Consider the following 19,380-nt stretch of genomic DNA (forward strand, 5'->3'; position numbering starts at 1 on the left):
GAGCTGAGAAAAGTTAAAATTACCAAAGATAATCCAGTACCAATAAAGAAAGCCGTAACTGAAGAAGAGGCAGAAGAATTCTTGAAGAAGATGAAGGCACAAGATTACTCCATTGTAGAACAGTTGAGAAAGACCCCAGCATAGATCTCATTGCTATCATTATTGATCAACTCAGATGAGCACCGCCAGGCATTGATGAAAATTTTGAATGAAGCCCATGTTCCTGATAAGATTTCCGTGAACCATCTAGAGAAAATAGCAAACAAGATTTTCGAAGTCAACAGGGTAACATTTTCTGATGATGAGCTGCCTTTGGAAGGCACTGAGCATAATAGAGCACTCTACCTCATGGTGAAATGTGAAGACTCTATGGTCACCCGGGTGCTGATTGACAACGGGTCCAGTGCAAATATCTGCCCTCTCTCCACCCTGGAAAAGTTAAAGGTGGACAGTGAGAGAATCCACAAGAATAGTATTTGCGTGCGAGGATTTGATGGAGGAGGAAAGGACACAGTTGGGGATATAGTGTTGGAACTGACGATAGGTCCGGTTGAATTTACTATGGAGTTCCAGGTGCTCGACGTGGCTGTTTCTTACAATCTCTTGCTAGGCCGACCCTAGATTCATGCAGCGAAAGCAGTGCCCTCGACCCTGCACCAGATGGTCAAATTCGAGTGGGACAGGCAAGAGATTGTGGTGCATGGGGAAGATAGTTCGTATGCTCTGGGTGGTGCCATTGTGCCTTTCATAGAAGATGAGGACGACAAAGGTCCATGGGTTTATCAAGTCTTTGATACGGTATCTGTTGAAAAGATCCCAGAAGGGGAGCGTATTCCGGTGCCAAAGGTAGCTGCTGCATCCGTCATGGTTGCGTCAGAAATGCTGAAGAACGGATTTGTACCTGGAAAAGGCTTGGGTGCTTCTTTGCAAGGCATCGTACAGCCGGTATCCCTTCCTGGAAACCTGGATACTTTTGGTTTAGGCTTCAAGTCCACTGCTGCAGACATAAGGCGAGCTAGAAAGATGAAAAAGAAAGCATGGACCCTTCCAAAACCTATTCCCCGCCTTTCCCGTTCCTTTGTCAGGCCTGGTACTAGGAAGCGCCTAGCAACAGCAATGCCCAGTTGTGTGATTGATCCCGACAAGGAGCTGATCGAGAGGTTTGAAAAGCTGTTTGATGAGGTGCATGTGTTGGAGGCGGAGAAGGTCCAAGCAAGGCAGATGTTCAGTTCGTGGGGCCCCAGGCAAAGCTTAACAATTGGGAAGCAACTCCCCTTCCTACCCGGAGGGAGTCTTGGTAGTTAGTTTTAATTTCCTTTCAGTTTAATCTGGATTATTTCCAAGGTTGTAATTCGGATGCTATGTTTCGTCCGTTTGGATGAGTTAAATCTTGTTATCTTAAACGTTAATGAAATGCAATTTCCCTCCTTTTTCATTCCTGATAGTTTTTATTTTTTCTTTCTTTTCCTTCTTGTACAGTCCCTTTTACGCTGGTTTCAGTGATGTGTCATGCATGAGGAGTCTTCGGCCCAGTCATAAATGCCAATCTAACTCCGAAATAATAATACAAGAAATTGAGTGTAATGACGAAATAGAATATGATGATGAGGAAGCTTTTGAGGAAATCAGTAAAGAATTAAGCCATTTTGAAGAAAAACCCAAACCTAATCTGAATGGCACAGAGGCAATCAATTTAGGGGATCAGGAGAATGTACGGGAAATAAAAATAAGTGTCCATTTGGAACCTCAGCTCAGAGAAGAGATATTTAAAGCGTTGTTTGAGTACAAAGATGTTTTTGCGTGGTCATATGACGATATGCCTGGTTTAAGCACTGATTTGGTGGTCCACAAATTGCCCACCGACCCAGCATGCCCTCCTGTCAAGCAGAAGCTAAGGAAATTTAAAACAGACATTAGTGTGAAAATCAAAGAAGAGGTCACCAAGCAGTTTGAGGCAAAGGTCATCCGGGTCACGCGGTATCCCACCTGGTTAGCCAATGTTGTGCATGTGCCAAAGAAGGATGGAAAGACCAGAGTGTGCGTAGATTACCGTGATCTCAATAAGGCGAGTCCAAAAGATAACTTCCCACTGCCAAACAACCATATATTGATTGACAATTGTGCCAAACATGAGATTGGTTCCTTCGTGGATTGTTATGCGGGCTATCACCAGATTTTGATGGATGAGGAGGATGCGGAAAAGATGGCATTCATCACTCCTTGGGGAACGTATTGTTATAGGGTCATGCCATTTGGGCTGAAGAACGCAGGGGCAACGTATATGAGGGCAATGACCACCATGTTCCATGACATGATACATCAGGAAATTGAGGTCTACGTAGACGACGTGATCATAAAGTCAAGGAAGCAATGTGACCATGTCAAGGATCTGAGGATGTTTTTTCAGAGGCTCCGCAGGTACAACCTCAAGCTTAATCCAGCGAAGTGTGCGTTTGGAGTCCCATCTGGGAAGTTTTTGGGGTTTGTGGTAAGTCGACGCGGTATTGAGTTAGACCCGTCCAAGATCAAAGCCATTCAGGAGCTACCGCCGCCAAGGAACAAGAAAGAGGTGATGAGTTTGCTTGGCAGGTTGAATTATATCAGCAGGTTCATTGCCCAGCTCACAACGACTTGCGAGCCCATCTTTAAGCTGCTAAAGAAAGATGCTGCGGTCAGATGGACGGATGAATGTCAAGCAACATTTGACAAGATTAAGGAGTATTTGGCTAGTCCACCTGTGTTGGTCCCGCCGGAGCCAGGAAGACCCTTGATCCTTTATCTGACATTTTTGTATAACTCTTTTGGTTGTGTACTGGGGCAGCATGACATCACAGGAAAGAAATAGCAGGCGATTTACTACCTCAGCAAGAAGTTCACATCGTATGAGGTGAAGTACACTCAGCTTGAGAGGACGTGTTGTGCCTTAACCTGGGTAGCGCAGATGTTGAAACATTACTTGTCATCATATACCACCTATCTCATCTCTCGGTTGGACCCGTTGAAGTACATTTTTCAGAAGCCCATGCCCACAGGGAGGCTGGCGAAGTGGCAAATCTTGCTTACGGAGTTTGATATTGTCTATGTAACCCGGACTGCAATGAAAGCACAAGCATTGGCTGATCATCTAGCTGAGAATCCAGTTGATGATGAATATGAACCTTTGAAGACATACTTCCCTGATGAAGAGACAATGCATGTTGAAGAATTAGAACAAGTCGAGAAGCCAGGATAAAAACTGTTCTTTGATGGGGCTGCTAACACCAAAGGCGTCGGGATAGGAGCAGTACTGATTTCCGAGACAGGGCAACACTGCCCTGTTACGGCTCAACTTTGTTTCTATTGCACCAATAACATGGCTGAATACGAGGCGTGTATCTTGGGTTTGAGGTTGGCTATAGACATGGGTGTCCAGGAAATCTTGGTCATGGGTGACTCGGATCTTCTGGTGCACCAGATTCAGGGGGAATGGAAACACGAGACTTGAAGCTCATACCGTACTGGCAATGTTTGCATGAACTTTGTCAACGGTTCCAGTCAATAGATTTCAGGCATATTCCAAGGATTCATAATGAGGTTTCCGACGCTTTGGCTACTTTGGCGTCAATGTTGCATCATCCGGATAAGGCTTATGTGGACCCTTTGCAGATTCAGGTCCGCGATCAGCATGCCTATTGTAACATGGTGGAAGAAGAACTTGATGGTGAACCGTGATTCCATGATATCAAAGAATACCTCAGGATGGGAATATATCCAGCACAGGCCACAGGGGATCAAAAGAGGGCAATTCGACGCTTGGCAAGCGGATTTTTCTTTAGTGGAGGAGTGTTGTACAAAAGAACTCCAGATCTTGGATTATTGAGATGCATAGATGCTAAACAGGCTACAGTTATCATGACCGAGGTACATGCGGGAGTTTGTGGACCTCATATGAGTGGATATGTATTGGCAAAGAAGATTCTCCGAGCAGGTTATTATTGGCTTACTATGGAACGGGATTGCATCAGTTTAGTGCGCAAGTGTCATCAATGTCAGGTACATGGAGATTTGATTCATTCTCCACCATCTGAGTTGCATACAATGTCGGCACCATGGCCTTTCGTCGCTTGGGGAATGGACGTCATTGGGCCGATCAAGCTAGCAGCGTCGAATGGGCACAGGTTTATTCTGGTAGCCATTGATTATTTCACTAAGTGGTTTGAAGCGAAAACTTTCAAGTCTGTGACCAAAAAGGCAATGGTCGATTTTGTGCATTCAAATATCATCTGTCGGTTCGAAATCTCGAAGGTAATCATCACGGACAATGGGGCCAATCTCAACAGTCATTTGATGGCGGAGACATGTCAGCGGTTTAAGATCACACACCGCAATTCCACCCCATATCGTCCTATGGCGAATGGAGCGGTCGAAGCAGCTAACAAGAACATCAAGAAAATACTTCGGAAAATGGTAGAAGGGTCCAGGCAATGGCATGAGAAGTTACCTTTCGCCCTGTTAGGCTACCGCACTACTATTCGTACCTCAGTAGGGGCGACTCCTTATTCACTGGTGTACGGCACTGAGGCAGTAATACCCGCAGAAGTTGAAATACCGTCCCTTCGATTTATCGCCGAGGCGGAAATTAATGATGTTGAATGGGTCAAAGCCCGCTTGGAACAACTAAGTTTGATTGATGAAAAGAGATTGGCAGCAGTATGTCACGGTCAGTTGTACCAACAGAGAATGGCAAGAGCATATAACAAGAAGGTGCGTCCATGGAAGTTTGAAGTAGGGCAATTGGTGTTGAGGCGTATCTTACCTCATTGGGCTGAAGCGAAAGGAAAGTTCGCCCTGAACTGGCAGGGGCCATTTGTCATAACCAGAGTGTTGTCCAATGGCGAATTATATTTGACAGATGTGGAAGGAAAATATGTAGAAATGGCTATCAACTCTGATGTACTCAAGCGATACTATGTATGATTTCTTTGTCTAGTTTGTACTTGATTGTACTTGGCATGTTTTGAAGATTGGAATGACGAAGGCATTTTGTTCTGCTATCCAAACACTTTATCCTTTGTTACCCCTTTTGAGCCTCGTTTATTTTCTTTCATACCCCTCTTTCGGAATCAGTAGCAAAGACCGGAAATACAAGCATGAAAGATAAGTCAAGGAAAAAGAGAGAAGAAGAAAAATGAAAAGAAAGAAAAGAAAAGAAGAAAAGAAATGAAAAGAAGGAAAAGAAAAGAAGAGAAGAGAAAAAGAAAAGAAAGAAAAAAAGAGAAAAGGAAAAGAGAAAAGAAAAAAAAGAAAAAAAGAGAAAAGAAAAATGAAGAAAAGAAAAGGAAAGAAAAAAAAATGAAAAGAAAGAAAAGAAAAGTGGACGAAAGGGAAGATCACAACAACGAAGTAATTTTATGACCTGAACTACGTTCGACTTGATCCCGAAAGGGTACGTAGGCAGCCTCTCCCTGAGGTTCAGTCACACCAAAACAAAATCCCAAAAGTCCCCAAGAAAGAAACTGGGGCAGAAGTTGTGTTTGTCATGAGAAATCTGATTCCGAAAGTTGTAACTTTGAACCCATGTTGAATTATTTTGAGCCTTTTATACCCTTCTTTCTAACCCCACCCAAAGCCTGCATTACGGTCCAAAGAAAGACCTTCCGATCAGTTTTCAAGAAGTGCCAATACGAGCAAGTAAAAATGGTTCATGTCGAGGGCAACACTCCGGTACAGGAAGAAAATGATAAAAATGAGAGAGCCTTATTGGTGAAAACCCTCACGGGCACCGTAAGGCGAAGTAAGTTGAGAGAAATCAATAATGAGAGAGTCTTATTGGTGAAAACCCTCACGGGCATCGTAAGGTGAAGTGAGTTGAGAGAAATCAAAAATGAGAGAGTCTTATTGGTGAAAACCCTCACGGGCACCGTAAGGCGAAGGTGAGTTTTTCAGATAGGCAAATGAGACAAGTCTGTGGTCGAAAGCTGCTCAAGACATTGCAAGACGAGCAAGGTTTGGGTTTGGGTGAAAATCAGGTTATGAAAGTCCGGAACAGCAAATGTGGCAATCGAAAGTTGATTGGTTGGACAGACTGGGCCGGTTAATCCAAAATGCATGGCATGCTCAATGGTACCAGCTGTTCCACTCAGATAAGTCTTATTCTCTTCCTTCTTCATTACAAATCATCCGTTCTTGGGTTCTCTCTATCCTTAACCCTCGAGGTCATTGCATTTCATTCTTTCGGGGTTTGTCTTTAAGATGTTTCAGTGTCAGTTCTGTTCGAAACAAAGGGGAGGAATGTCAAAGCTAACTACCAGCTTCCTATTTGTACAGCACAACAGGTCCAGAATATATCAAAGATGTCAAAAGGCAAAGTAATTCATAAAGAACCACTGGAAGTTTCATCGGTGGATTAATCAGATAATTGTGGGGAAGACGCGATGTTTCAAATAGAGGGGTCAGAAATACAAAAAAACAAAAATACGGGATTGAACACTTGGGTCATCAAAGTCAGGGGGTTGAAATTCGGTCAGGAAATCGAGGGGGTTCAAGGCAAGTCCAGGGAAGCGGGTCGGAGCAAAGCCCAGCAGCAGGGATGTACCTAGCAAGAATGCCAGCAACTAACCACCATCTTATATTAACAAGGTCTTTCTTTGATTGAAACAGGGGCAGAAGTTTTGTTTGCTTCGGAGAAACCCTCTGTAAGGAAAGGCAGCACCCAAACAGGTATGACTGGAAACTCTCAGGGCCCTCCTGAAAAATGGGACTTAGTTTAAATATCAAAACAATCATGAGTAGCATAATTTAGCATAAATGTACCCCAAAGGAGCGTAAGTGGGTTTCAAAATTGGCATGTTTAAGATAGGATTCAATTAGAAGTTTTCAGGACCCTCCTGGATAATGGGGCGTAGTTTTAAGGTCGGTTTCGATAACAAGATGTAGTGGAAGTCGTACCTTTAGTAGATATAACTCAGGTCAAAACTGTCTTTTAGCTAGAAGTTGTCAGGACCCTCCTGGATAATGGGGAGTAGTTTAAAGCCTTTTTGATAAGAAGTGTGGTGGGAATACTACCTTTAGAAAATATAACTTAGGTTCGTAACTGCTAGGAGTTGTCAGGACCTCCCTGGATAATAGGACTTAGCTTTCAAATCCTTATAATAGTTGGTAGAATAATTCAATTTAACACTCACATCTGTGCCGAGCCACCAAACTGGGGCAGGAAATGTTCTTTGTTTTCTTTATTTTGTTGAAATCAGGTGCCCACCTGGAGAACAAGGGAATACATTTCAAGCTCAGCAGTCAGGCGCCTACCTGGAGAACAAGGGAATACGTTTCAAGTTCAGAAGTCAGGCGCCCACCTGGAAAACAAGGGAAGTACAATGCAAATTTTATCTTTCAAGTTTTAATTTTTGGTAACGTAACGCGCCCAGTCATCAAACTGGGGCAAAAAATTTTCTTTGTTTGTCTATTTTGTTGAAATCAGGAGCCCACCTGGAGAATAAGGGAATACATTTCAAGATTCAGCAGTCAGGCGCCCACCTGGAGAATAAGGGAATACATTTCAAGATTCAGCATTCAGGCACCCACCTGGAGAATAAGGGAATACGTTTCAAGATTCAGCAGTCAGGCGCCCACCTAGAGAACAAGGGAATACTTTTCAAGTTCAGCAATCAGGAGCCCACCTGGAGAACAAGGGAATACATTTCAAGTTTCAGCAATCAGGCGCCCACCTGGAGAACAAGGGAAGTACAATTCAAACTGTAGCTTTCAAGTTTTTGATATTTGATAACATGATGTGCCTAGCCACCAAACTGGGGCAGAAAATTTTCTTTGTTAGTCTATTTTGTTGAAGTCAGGAGCCCACCTGGAGAACAAGGGAATACTTTTCAAGTTCAGCAATCAGGAGCCCACCTGGAGAACAAGGGAATACTTTTCAAGTTCAGCAATCAGGAGCCCACCTGGAGAACAAGGGAATACATTTCAAGTGTTAGCAATCAGGAGCCCGCCTGGAGAATAGAGGCATGAATTTCAAATTTGAGCAGTCAAGCATCACTCGGAGGAATAGCGAAACATCTCATATCACAATTCAAGGCAACAACGCAAGAATGCCGTCGGAAGGATACAAGGCAACACAAGAGCAAGTTTGAAAACATAGATAGGACCCTTTATTGTAATTCATAGATCATAGCTTGGGCTAGCTTCTTTTTATTTTGACACGGTGTAATAAGGAGGTCAGCAAGCAGTAGCAGCAGCAATAGCAGTGAAATCACAGCTCCTGGTAGTCCCAGCTACCAAACCTTCCCGAACTACACTGATCTGATTCCTTTTTAGCCAATGATATGTAGGCAACCTCCGAAGCAGGGTGCGGTCAACTCTTTCAAAAATGCTTCACACGGAATATTCGAACGGGCAAAAATCGCTCGTTTCCGCTCACTTATCTTTGCACGAAAACTCTTCGTGTTTCCGGGCAAAGAGGGGCAGTTGTGAGCACGTGATTTTTGCCCTAAGTGAATTATTCCCAAAAATTCAAACAAAAAGATTTTTCTTTCATTATTTTATAATTTTGTGTTATTTTCTGTTAATTGTTTGCATTTTATTTGTGCATTTTAATTCATACGAAAAATAAAAAAAATACACGCGACATTGGCATTTAGGGTTTAATTTCATATTTTAGGATTAATTAGTGGTTAAGTTGTTTGCAAAACAAAATATAAGGAAAAGGACAAAAAATGGTTCTTTGCATTTTTACTTTCAATTTTTAGAATTTGTCTTAAGTTTTAGTTTAGAATTAGAAATTAGTTAATTTTAAAAATTAAATGATATAATTTTACTGTCAATTTGGTCTTTGACTTTTTATTTGTCATTTTAACAAAAATCAAAAAATATATAAATACAAAATAAGAAAAAAAGAAAATAAAATGAAAAAGAAAACATATTAAAAAGAGGTTGTTTCAAAGGGGGATCGATTTGGGCCGGTTTAACCAATTTCCGCCTGGCCCAAACAAAATTAACCCTTAGAAGACCCAGCCCAGTACCCCAAACCCGGTCTGCCCACCCTAACTGAACGACATCGTTTCGTCGTCTCTCAATCCTGGCCGTCGAGGTTCATCAGATCATACGGCCAGGAACTAATCTCCCTTAATATAAAACTGTCCTGATCGACCCCCCCCCCCCTACCTCTCATCGTCTTCCTCAGCCCCCCTCTCCCTCATGAACCCTAATTGAGCCGCCCCAAAATCCTCAGTCGCCGGTGGCGGCGCCGACGCGAAACCCCACCAAATTAACACCCCACTCTCCCCTCGTCCTCCTCTTCCCATATCTGGTATTCATTTTTCTCGAATAATAACCAAAAGGCTCGAATATTAGTTGGAAAAATCTGGCCAAAACGCTACTTTGTCCAAACGGCCCCAAATTCGTACCATATACTCCCCTGACTTCCCTCATCACTAATCCCTAACTAAAACCCCTCAAATCCCACCAGAACTCATTGAATTTCAAATCTAAGGTTTATGAAGTCGGGTCTGTTTCGAGATGTTTTGGAGTCAGTTGATTTTTTGTTTAATGTTATATGCCTATTTCTGACGAAATAGACAAATAACATTAATCAAAAATCAATTTAGACGGTTTGGCCATATGAATTCTGAAATTAGTAAGTCTTTCTTCTCAATTCTATTATTTCTTTTCTTTGTTCTCGTGAGTTCTAGTTTGTTAATTGTTAGTCAATATTATTCGGTTTTATGTGTTAGTTTGATTTTTAGTTTCGTTAATTCTCGTTTTGTTCGTATCATTCCTGTTCTGATTGTTGTTCTAATTTTGTGCTCGATTCCGTTTGTTTGTTCATCCCATTTTGATTTTAATTCATTTTAATTTTTGGTTTTAGTCTGATTATTAGTGTAATTCTTTGTTAATCTGTTGTGATAGTTTGGGCCTTGTTTGAATCTGATTCCTTATGGTTTAGTGTTAATGAGTTAGGTTAAATCAGTTTGAGTAGCAATTATATTAATAATTCCATGTTTTAAGTTTAATTAAGTGTGTCTGATTTGTTCTTCATGGCAGTGCTTCATATCTGATTTTAATAGGTTTAATCTTGTGTTAGTTAGTTGATCCACGAATGATTAATGCAATTTGTTTCCTTGTTTAGTTAATTATCCAATTAGTTTAACTTTAGGTGAATTGGGTTGTAGCTGGTAGCTTTAATCAGGGAAGAAGGGTGGGTTAATTGTGACCTAGTTAAGTAATTTCAGGGGGGTATTCAGGGATAGTTTAGGTATTTGAGATTGGATGGAATATGGCAGTTAACACTAGAGTCTTCTAGGGTCTTCTAGAATAGGGCTTTAGTTGTAATTTCAGTAAGCTTAGGGTACTAACTTGAGGAACAAGTTAATAAGTAGAGGGCTAAGTAAAGAATAAGACAGGGACTAAAAATGAAATATAGAATCTGAGGGTATGGCTCATTTGTGCCTATAAAAGGGCAATGTCTTTGCCTTGTTAAAGGAGTTTTTTGGAGGAGCCATCAAAAATCCCCCCCCCCCCCAAATCATCTCTGAAAATCTGAGTTTCCAATTTGAATTTCAAAAGCCGAACCTTAGATCTAGTTCTTACAAAACCAAAAACAATAGGAANAGCATTATTTTCTTTTGTTAATCCGTAGTTAGTATTCTATGTCTAGAATTCTGTATATGATTTAGTTTCTTATTTGTTTTGGTTTTTTTTCTTCTTGTGTTGCCAATGGTATGTTTCTAGTCTCGTACTGATTTTATTGTTGTTAATTGATTAGTTGGTTTGATTGTTAATGATAATTGGTAATTTGAGATTCAGTAATTAGTTTGGATTTAAGAGTTGTTTAAGTTTGGTTCTAGCTGTTTAATTTGCAAGATAATTGTTCAGTTAGCTAACAGGGTTGGGATAAGTTGATAATTTCAGGACTAAGGCAGGGGTAAATGGGGTAAACTGGTTTAGGGAATCTAGCAATAACTGAAATAGAACTTCCTAGAAGCTTCCAGATGGGGGTTCTAAGGTAAAATTCAGGAATTAAGTGTATTAACTTGTGACACAAGTCAGAAAATAAGGGACTAAATGAGTAAATAAAGAGGGACTAAAAGGCAACTGAAAATCTGAAATACTCCTCAAACTCTGCCTATAAAAGGCAGTGTATATTGCCTTGAATAACAAGTTTGGAGCCATCAAAAATTCCCCCCCCCCCCCCCAAAATCATCTCTGAAAATCTGAGTTTCTAATTTGAATATCAAAATCTGAACCTTAGATCTAGTTCTTCAAAAACGAAAAACAATAGGAAAACCAAAAAAAAAAAACTAAAAACTACTGTTTCGTTGCCTTTCCCTAGCTCATTTCCACTTTCGAGCCAGGAATTCAGCTCCTTAGCTTGGTTAGGATCAGAAGCAATTTGAATTTCTCTGATTCTGTTCTGTATTTGAAATCTGACTGCATTTGGAAGCAATTTGATTCGAAACTGATCAGTTTGAGTTAGATGTTGGTTCAGTGGCTATTTACATGTGATTTCTGGGTTCATTTTGGATAATTTGAGGCTGTTTTGGGGTTGATTTAAGCATTTCCTGATTTCTGATCCTATTTCTGGGCTGTGTGTGATCAACTATTACTGCTGCTGATCTTCTTATTGTATTTCACATCCAGGTACATATTTCGAGCCTATGTCGATGTAGTTCCACCTGTTGAAAACGTGAAATAAAACTGAAGTTGAATTTCTGCTGAGGAGCTGCGTTTTAAATAATTATGTTATGTTTTTTTAGATAGTTCTCCTATGATGTGATTAGTTGTTCATTGTAGTTAAACTAGGATTGTTTTGAACTGTAATAGACCATTGGACTTTTAAAACTAGGAGTTATTTTAATTAGTGAAACTAGACGGATAGCTAAAGCAGGAAATGAATTCAAGGTCTGCGATCCTCATGTATTAAAAATTAATAAATGAATTGAGAATCAATCTATAAGCCTTGCTCATAATCACAGTAGTTCGTTTCTAGAATCATGAATGTTGAGTGTCAGTTTAGTAATGTTAATTAGTATCATGTAGTCGAGCCGCTGCTATTGTTGTTCGTGTTTGATTGTTACTTTATTGAATATTAGGAGTTCACTAGTAGATAAACAAATATAATTGGAATTTAGTCATATCTTGTTAATTTGAGTCTGTGACTCTTTTGTTGCAATCATTGAACATTTGAAGTAACTAGAAGTACATTCAGCAAATTCTTGTTTAAAAGAATCGAACTCCTATTTTTCTTGAAGGTTAGGGCTCAGCAGCTCGCCTCGAGAGTTTGGGCTTCAGGGTATTAGATGCACGGCCCAGGCCAATGCTTATTCCTGTTTTCGTTTGGGGCCTGGGCCAAAGCCTACGTATGGTTGATTTCGGTTGTAGGACTGGTTTGCAATTCTTACTCCTTGGGCTTCTCTTGGAGCCTAATGACTTGTTTAGTTTAAAACCATCGCTTGGTTAGGCTAATAATTTTAATTAATTAGGATTTTTTTTCTCTTAATTTTAGGGACAATTAAATAGAAAACCTTAGCTTACTTTAGATTTTCCTTTGAAATAATAATGAGATGAGCCTCGCTAAACAAACATGCATAAATTGCGGGGCCCTCAATAAATATTGTATTAGAATACTTAGAATTAGGGATGGGCCGTTTAGCGAATTTCACGGCCCTCCCCAAAGATAATAACGCGTTAGTCTCTTTAGGCACGTATTTTAATAACGTTACCTTCCTAAACTCGGGTGCATATTTATGTGACCCAAATCTAAATCTCAACGAAGTCGAAATGTGTCAAAAATTGCGGGTGTATTTATGTGACGCGGTTCGAGACATGTTTTCACGACGTTGCAATTCTCATTAAAATAATAATGAAAACGGTTTACGGTTAAAAAGCACATAAGCTAAAACATGTTTTGAAATCAGATAAATCCAAATATAACAGTTAGGCGACCGTGCTAGAACCACGGAACTCGCGAATGCCTAACACCTTCTCCCGGGTTAACAGAATTCCTTACCCGGATTTCTGGTTCGCGGACTGTTAAACAGAGTCAAACCCTTTCCTCGATTCGGGATTCTAAATCGGTGACTTGGGACACCATAAATCTCCCAAGTGGCGACTCTGAATCTTAATAATAAATCTCGTTCCGATTGTCCTTTAAGTGGAAAAACTCCTTTACACCCCTGCGGGAGTAGCGGAAAAAAGAGGTGTGACATCCATGAGTGTTAGTGATGCCGAGAAAAATATGGAATTAATGTTATCCAGTGTAAATGAAAAATTGGTTGAAATTGACTCTAATCCGGGGGATGAAGAGGATGTCAAAATCCGAGAAAAATTGCAAGTTGGAGGTTTGAAGTCACATTCCAAGCATTTTTCAACATTGTAATTGTGTAGTGATATGGGAATTGAACTACACGAGTCAATGAGGGATTGCGAGGAGGAAAGGCAACAACCATACATCTTACAATTTGAGGGAACAAGAAGGCAAAATGACATTCCTCACATGAGAGCCAAGAAGTGCAAAATAGAGAATTTAAGGCTTGGCTTGATCATCAGCTTACCGCCCCCCATCGCTCGTGGTCAAAAGCTTGATTCCAAGCTAGGTGCCCAGTTCATATCGTCCAAGTGGCGAGAGAAGTGATAAAGTTGCTTTGCGTCGTGCCACGACATTAAATGCGGCGCTTGGTGGGAGGCAACCTATCATTTTTCAAAAATTTTAGTCATTTTTGAAATTTTATTTTTTAGAATAGCTTAGAATATTGTTTGTGACTAATCTGCCAAGTTTTAGATTTTTTGGAGTTTATTTGAGCAGGTCGGAGTGATCCAGAGAGCCAAACCCAGTAGCTGAAAAATTACAGGGGCATTTTTTGCATTTGCAAAAATCTTTTCGCATTTGCGAACTTTTTCCAATCGCAATTCCCAACATTGTGTCACAATTGCGACAACAGCAGGTCATTAAGCTTCGCAATTGCGAAGGCTGTGTCGCAATTGCGACATCAGAGAGGTAAAACTGGGTCTTGCACTCATTTTGAACGAAATTGAAGAAAAAAATTCTAAGGCTCTCAAACTATTATCTTCCTCACTCTCACTAAAACTCCTTCAACTCTCACTCCTAATTGCAAGGATCCAGGTATGAAAGACTCTTTCTTCTTCTTCGTCTTCATCTTCCCCGTTATTCTTCTTGATTCTCTGCAACTCTAGAGTCTAAATGGGCATCATTCTTTGCCCGGAATTGTTCAAAAATTTGTCAAAACTTACATCGATTTCTGGGTGAGGTTGGTTGAGAGTGTGTGATTATGTTCATTGCTAAAAATTTGGGGAAGTCTGAGTACCCAAAGCTTGTCAAATAGAAGTGTATTTTTTTATGCTTTTTATGTGATCGATGAAAGGCCCGAATGAGATTCTTGGCCGAAACATCGATATTGTTTTTGATTCATGGTTGTTTGTGAGGTCTAGTGCACGATTTGTGTTTGAATGATGATTGGGTTCATAAAAAAATGACTTGGATTGCAAAATTTTAGGGCTTGGTACTATTGTCTGTTGAAAAGCTTGACTGGGGACGAAGGCTCGCAATTGCGATGGCCTCTTCGCATTTGCGAAGATTCCATCGCAATTGCGAAAACTGCCTTTTCCTAAGACCTTCGCATTTCCAAAGTGTTCTTCGCAATTCCCAAATCTGGGCATATCTGAACCCTTCGCAATTGCGAAGGTATCTTCGCAATTCCCATAAGTAGGGTCTTCTGATATCTTCGCAATTGCGAAGATTCTTTGGGAATTGCTATATCAGAGAGCTAACAATTGAAAATCTGAAAATCTTGAATTTTTTTCTAAGGCTGGGTTTCAACTGTCCGATCATTCCTTTGGCATATTTGATTCATTTTGCACTATTCTTCATCACCATATCATGTTTTCACTCTTATCACTTGTTGAAAGGTACTATAATTGGAAAATGAGCTCTCACTCTGAAGGATCCTCAAGTGACAACCCCTTGGAAGCTGAGCAGAACTACGACCAACATCGGTTCTTGTCATTGGAATGCCAAGAACGGTACTTTGCTGACCTGATATCGAAAAAGGTGCTTCCGGAAAGTGGTATACTGCTGGACAACGTCCAGGAACGTCTTCTCGAGTTCTATCAAAGGCTAATGGCCAAGGGATGGAACTGTTTTGCCCCTCAACCTTGCCGAGCAAATGAGCAATGGGTGAGGGAATTTTATGCAAACCTCCCAGTATCAAGCTAAAAAAGCCCAAGATGAGAATTCGAGGCAAAATGGTGCACTTTGGGGCTGAAACTGTGAATCACTTCTATCATCTGCCAAACCACCACATGGCCCCTTTCAGGGAAAAAGACTGTGCTTCTGGGGAGTGGTTGGATTCCAAATTATGCCCAGATGCAGGTGTTCCATGGGCAACTGAGAAGATAGGGATCACATCAAAAGAGTTCACCGCCGAAGCAAAGATATGGCTGGCCATCATATGCAGTCGTGTCTCCCCTGTGTCAAACATATGGAACATCCCGGTCACAAGAGCTCAGATGATAGCCTGCATCCTAGATGATATTCAGTTGAATGTTGGTGAAATCTTCATCAATGAACTAAAGGAGTATCGGATGCAGAATGGTCCATCGTTGCTATTACCATCGCTTATCACTGAGTTGTGCCAGCTTGCCGGTGTGGAAGAGGCTCCGGGGGACAATTAGATAGAGCCGGGAAAGCCTCTAAATCCATTGAAAAGATAGAAGAGGGCGGCATTGTGAAGAGCAAAAAGAGAAAGGTGGTTTCTTCTTCTCAGGTTGATCCGAGTAGTCAGCCATCATCCTCTGCAGGAGGACCATTTGCTATGCTGAGTGAGGAGATGCGAGTGATTCGCGAGCTGGTAGCTGGCCTTCCACAGGGACCTGGGGAGACATCTGATGGACCTGCTTATATTTCAAAGAAAGAGTTCCAAAAATACATTGAGGATCAGAGGAAGCAGGGGGATCACCTCAAGGCACTGGAGAAGGCATACACTGATCTGGCCAAGAAGCATGGTGAGTTGAGCAGGTCCCATGGCAATCTAGAAAAGGCACACCCACAAATGAAGAAAAGGGAAAAGAAAAGAGACAAATTCTTCACTCGCATGTGGAAGGGTGTGAAGGGGCTGTGGAAAATCCTAAAGCCTCAGGACCCAATGCCATCGACCAGGCCAATAGATGATGATGATTTTCCTGTTCATTGGTCCGAGGAAGAAGGAGAGGAGGAGGATTCTGACTCAGACAGCGAGGAGAGCGCTTGATGCAGTATTCAGGGAGCACTTTCTACCATTGTTTTTACTCTATCATGTTTTGTTGCATTGGGGACATTGCAACATCTTTAGTTGGGGGTGGCTCCTGTTATAACTGTTGTTCTAGTGTAATTGTGGATATACGCCAGATTGGTATTGTAGTTGTTTTTATTCTGTTCTTAGTATATTTTTATTTGATGTGTGATATTATGGTGTTTAGTAGCTTCTTAATTTCTTGTTTGTTTATATATATATATATATATATTTTAGTTACTAGATGTTTATTAGCTTCTTTATTTTTTTTTATTTTTTTATTATCTTCTTAAAAAAGAAATTTATATATAGGATGTTTTATGTTAGTGGCGATATCCTTGGTTTTCTTTATACCACGATTTTTTTCCCAAGGATGCCAATTTTCTTCTTGAACCGGGTAATTGTAGAAAAATTTTATTGACTTTTCCCGATGATGGATAGATAGACAACTTTGTTAAGGGAATTAGTCTTGTAGTTAGATATAGCTTATGTTAATTTAGGAAAATAAATGGTTTGGGTTGGAGTTTGTGCCCATTGACCAAGTTGTGGCTTGCTTGGTACCAACATGATTTAAACCTCGGCATATAAATTTTTGTTGTTGAAAATGAAAAATAATTGAAGTAAAGATGTCATGACTTTTAGACTCAAATTTTGGCTCTTTAATTCACAAAATAGCTTCCTATGCTATATGTAACCTCTTTGAGTCATTGGTTTCAATTGGATTTTGGATTTGTATTCCACTTGAGTGTTCATGTGCCATGTGTGGTGAGATTTATTGTGAGTCCTTTTGCATTACTTGTAGTCTAGAACTTGCCCGGAATGTGCTTCAAGGGGAAATTATAGACTAACTTGGTTTGAAAAATGATATTAGGCCTTCCTTGGGCCGCCACTGTGCCTTAAATTTCCTACCCTTGAATATTTTCCCTAGTCAACCCATTTTGAGCCTTTTACATTGTTCTTTGGCAACCATATTACAAACTCTATTCCGTTGTTCTTTATTGATCTAGCTTTTGGCACCCTACCTCCCTAAGTACTTTGAAAGTGTAAACATTGGCTAAAAGCCTAAGTTTGGGGGTGAAGGTTGGAAAAGTTGTGATATGAAAGTTGTTCAAAAGGTGGAAGGTAGAAAAAAATGAATGATAAAAAGTGAAAACTTCTTTTATTTTGAAAAAAAAATAGAATAAAATGAAAAGAAATTGTGAATAAAGGGAAGACTAGGTGTGGAATGAAAAGTGAAGAAAGGATGGAGAATGTTTTTGAAGGAAGTGGACTTTGATTGTAAATTTTGTAGTGCTTCGGGAGGTTTTGAGTCACTCTAACCAAAATTGTGCCCTACCTTAACCAAAAGCCTAAACTACAACCCTTTAAGTCCTATATTGATTTTGAACCAAGTTGTCTACATTAGTGGAGGAATACATGAAGGGCAAGCCTATGGTACTACTTGTATGCATTTGAACATCTTTTTGAGAGAGAGTTAATTCTTTCCATTTGATATCCCATTTGTGTTTTGAATTAAGATTTATGAGTGTGGGATCCTCTCTTAAATGTGAGGGCACATGAGATCTGAGTTGTGAATTTAATCCCATTTTTTAATTGGAAGGAATGACCAAAGAAAGTTGATTGTGATAGAGAGGCAAATTTTGAAGCTTTAGTGTCATGACTTGATTGCTACTTTGATTTGCATTAGTGTTTGAGCACTTGAAGTATAATGAAGTTCATGAGAAGTGCTTGATACTTCATATGCTTTGGAGTAATTGTTGGTACCAATCGAAGTCATGTTTTCGTGTGTTTATAGTAGACCTTTTTGGCTTGGCATGATATGGATGCATTGTTGAGTTAACTACTTGGGAGGAGATTTTGTCGCTTTCATAGCTTGAGGACAAGCAATAGTTTAAGTTTGGGGGTTTGATAAGTTGGTATTTTACCAACTTATCTTGCCTTTAAATCTATATTGTTGCTATGTTTGAGTGATAAAATCACGTGTTTAATGCCACTTACTTCTATGTTACAGGTTCTATGTGATTTAGAAGTGATCTTGAGGAAATCAAGTGAAACAAATCAAAAAGAAGCCAAAAAGAGGAAAATCTGGACAGGGGCTTCAGTTGTCGCAAATACGACATCATGCTGGAATTGCGAAGGTAGCAGTCATGGTAATTGCGAGAAAGGCATGGGAATATCGAAGGAAGGCAAATAAAGCAGTCATCGCAATTGCGAAAAAGACTTCGCAAATGCGAAGTCAACCAGGGGAGTCAACCTTTGCAAATGCGAAGTCCTCTTCGCAAATGCGAATGTGCGCAGTATTGCCATGCTTCGCAATTGCGAACCTTTGTTCGCAAATGCGAAAATTGAGCATCAGACCTGGGCAATTTTGTAACTTCACATTTTTTGGTCACAAACCCTTTAATACCCAAACCAACTCATTTGTAAAATATCTTTGGACATCTCTGAAAATCTTTTGGGATATCTTTGGCTTATTTTCAGTTCCTTAGACTTAGAGAGAACAAGGTGGAAGCTAGGGTTTTGCACACACACTTGGGTCTTGAAGATTTGAAGCTTGTGGTTAAGGATTTCTTACCCATTTATGTTTATTTCTTCATTTTCTTGCTTTGTATTGAATATTTAAGTGTGTAGTATTATTTCTAACACTTGAATCTTGTTTATGGAAATATTCATAATTAAAGTGTGGATTAAATACCTTGTTGTGCTTATGTATTGAATGATTTTCATTTATTTATGAAGTGAGTTGTTGTTACTTTAATAATTCTTGTTCTTTAATGTTTCCAAAGGGATTAGCTAACCCTAGGACTCGCCCATTTACTCCGAATCAATTTTGGAAAAGATAATTTGGGGTTGGGAAAGATTAATTAACAAGAACTTGAGGCGTTAACCCTCATTTTATAGATTCTACCTAGGGATAGGATTGAACTACTTGTAGCCATATCCGGGTGTGCTTAATCTCCTAATTGTTTTAGGGATAATTCAATTAGGAAGTCTTGTTAGTCTTCGGAAGAAGCTAATATAGAATTATTATCCGTGGCTAATTAACATAAACTCGCTCATATTTGTAAAATCGTGAAATACATTGGATCGTTACTTGAGTGTAATTCCC

This window comes from Nicotiana attenuata, chromosome 11 (assembly GCF_001879085.1).
Source record: "Nicotiana attenuata strain UT chromosome 11, NIATTr2, whole genome shotgun sequence".
Classification (NCBI taxonomy): Eukaryota; Viridiplantae; Streptophyta; class Magnoliopsida; order Solanales; family Solanaceae; genus Nicotiana; species Nicotiana attenuata.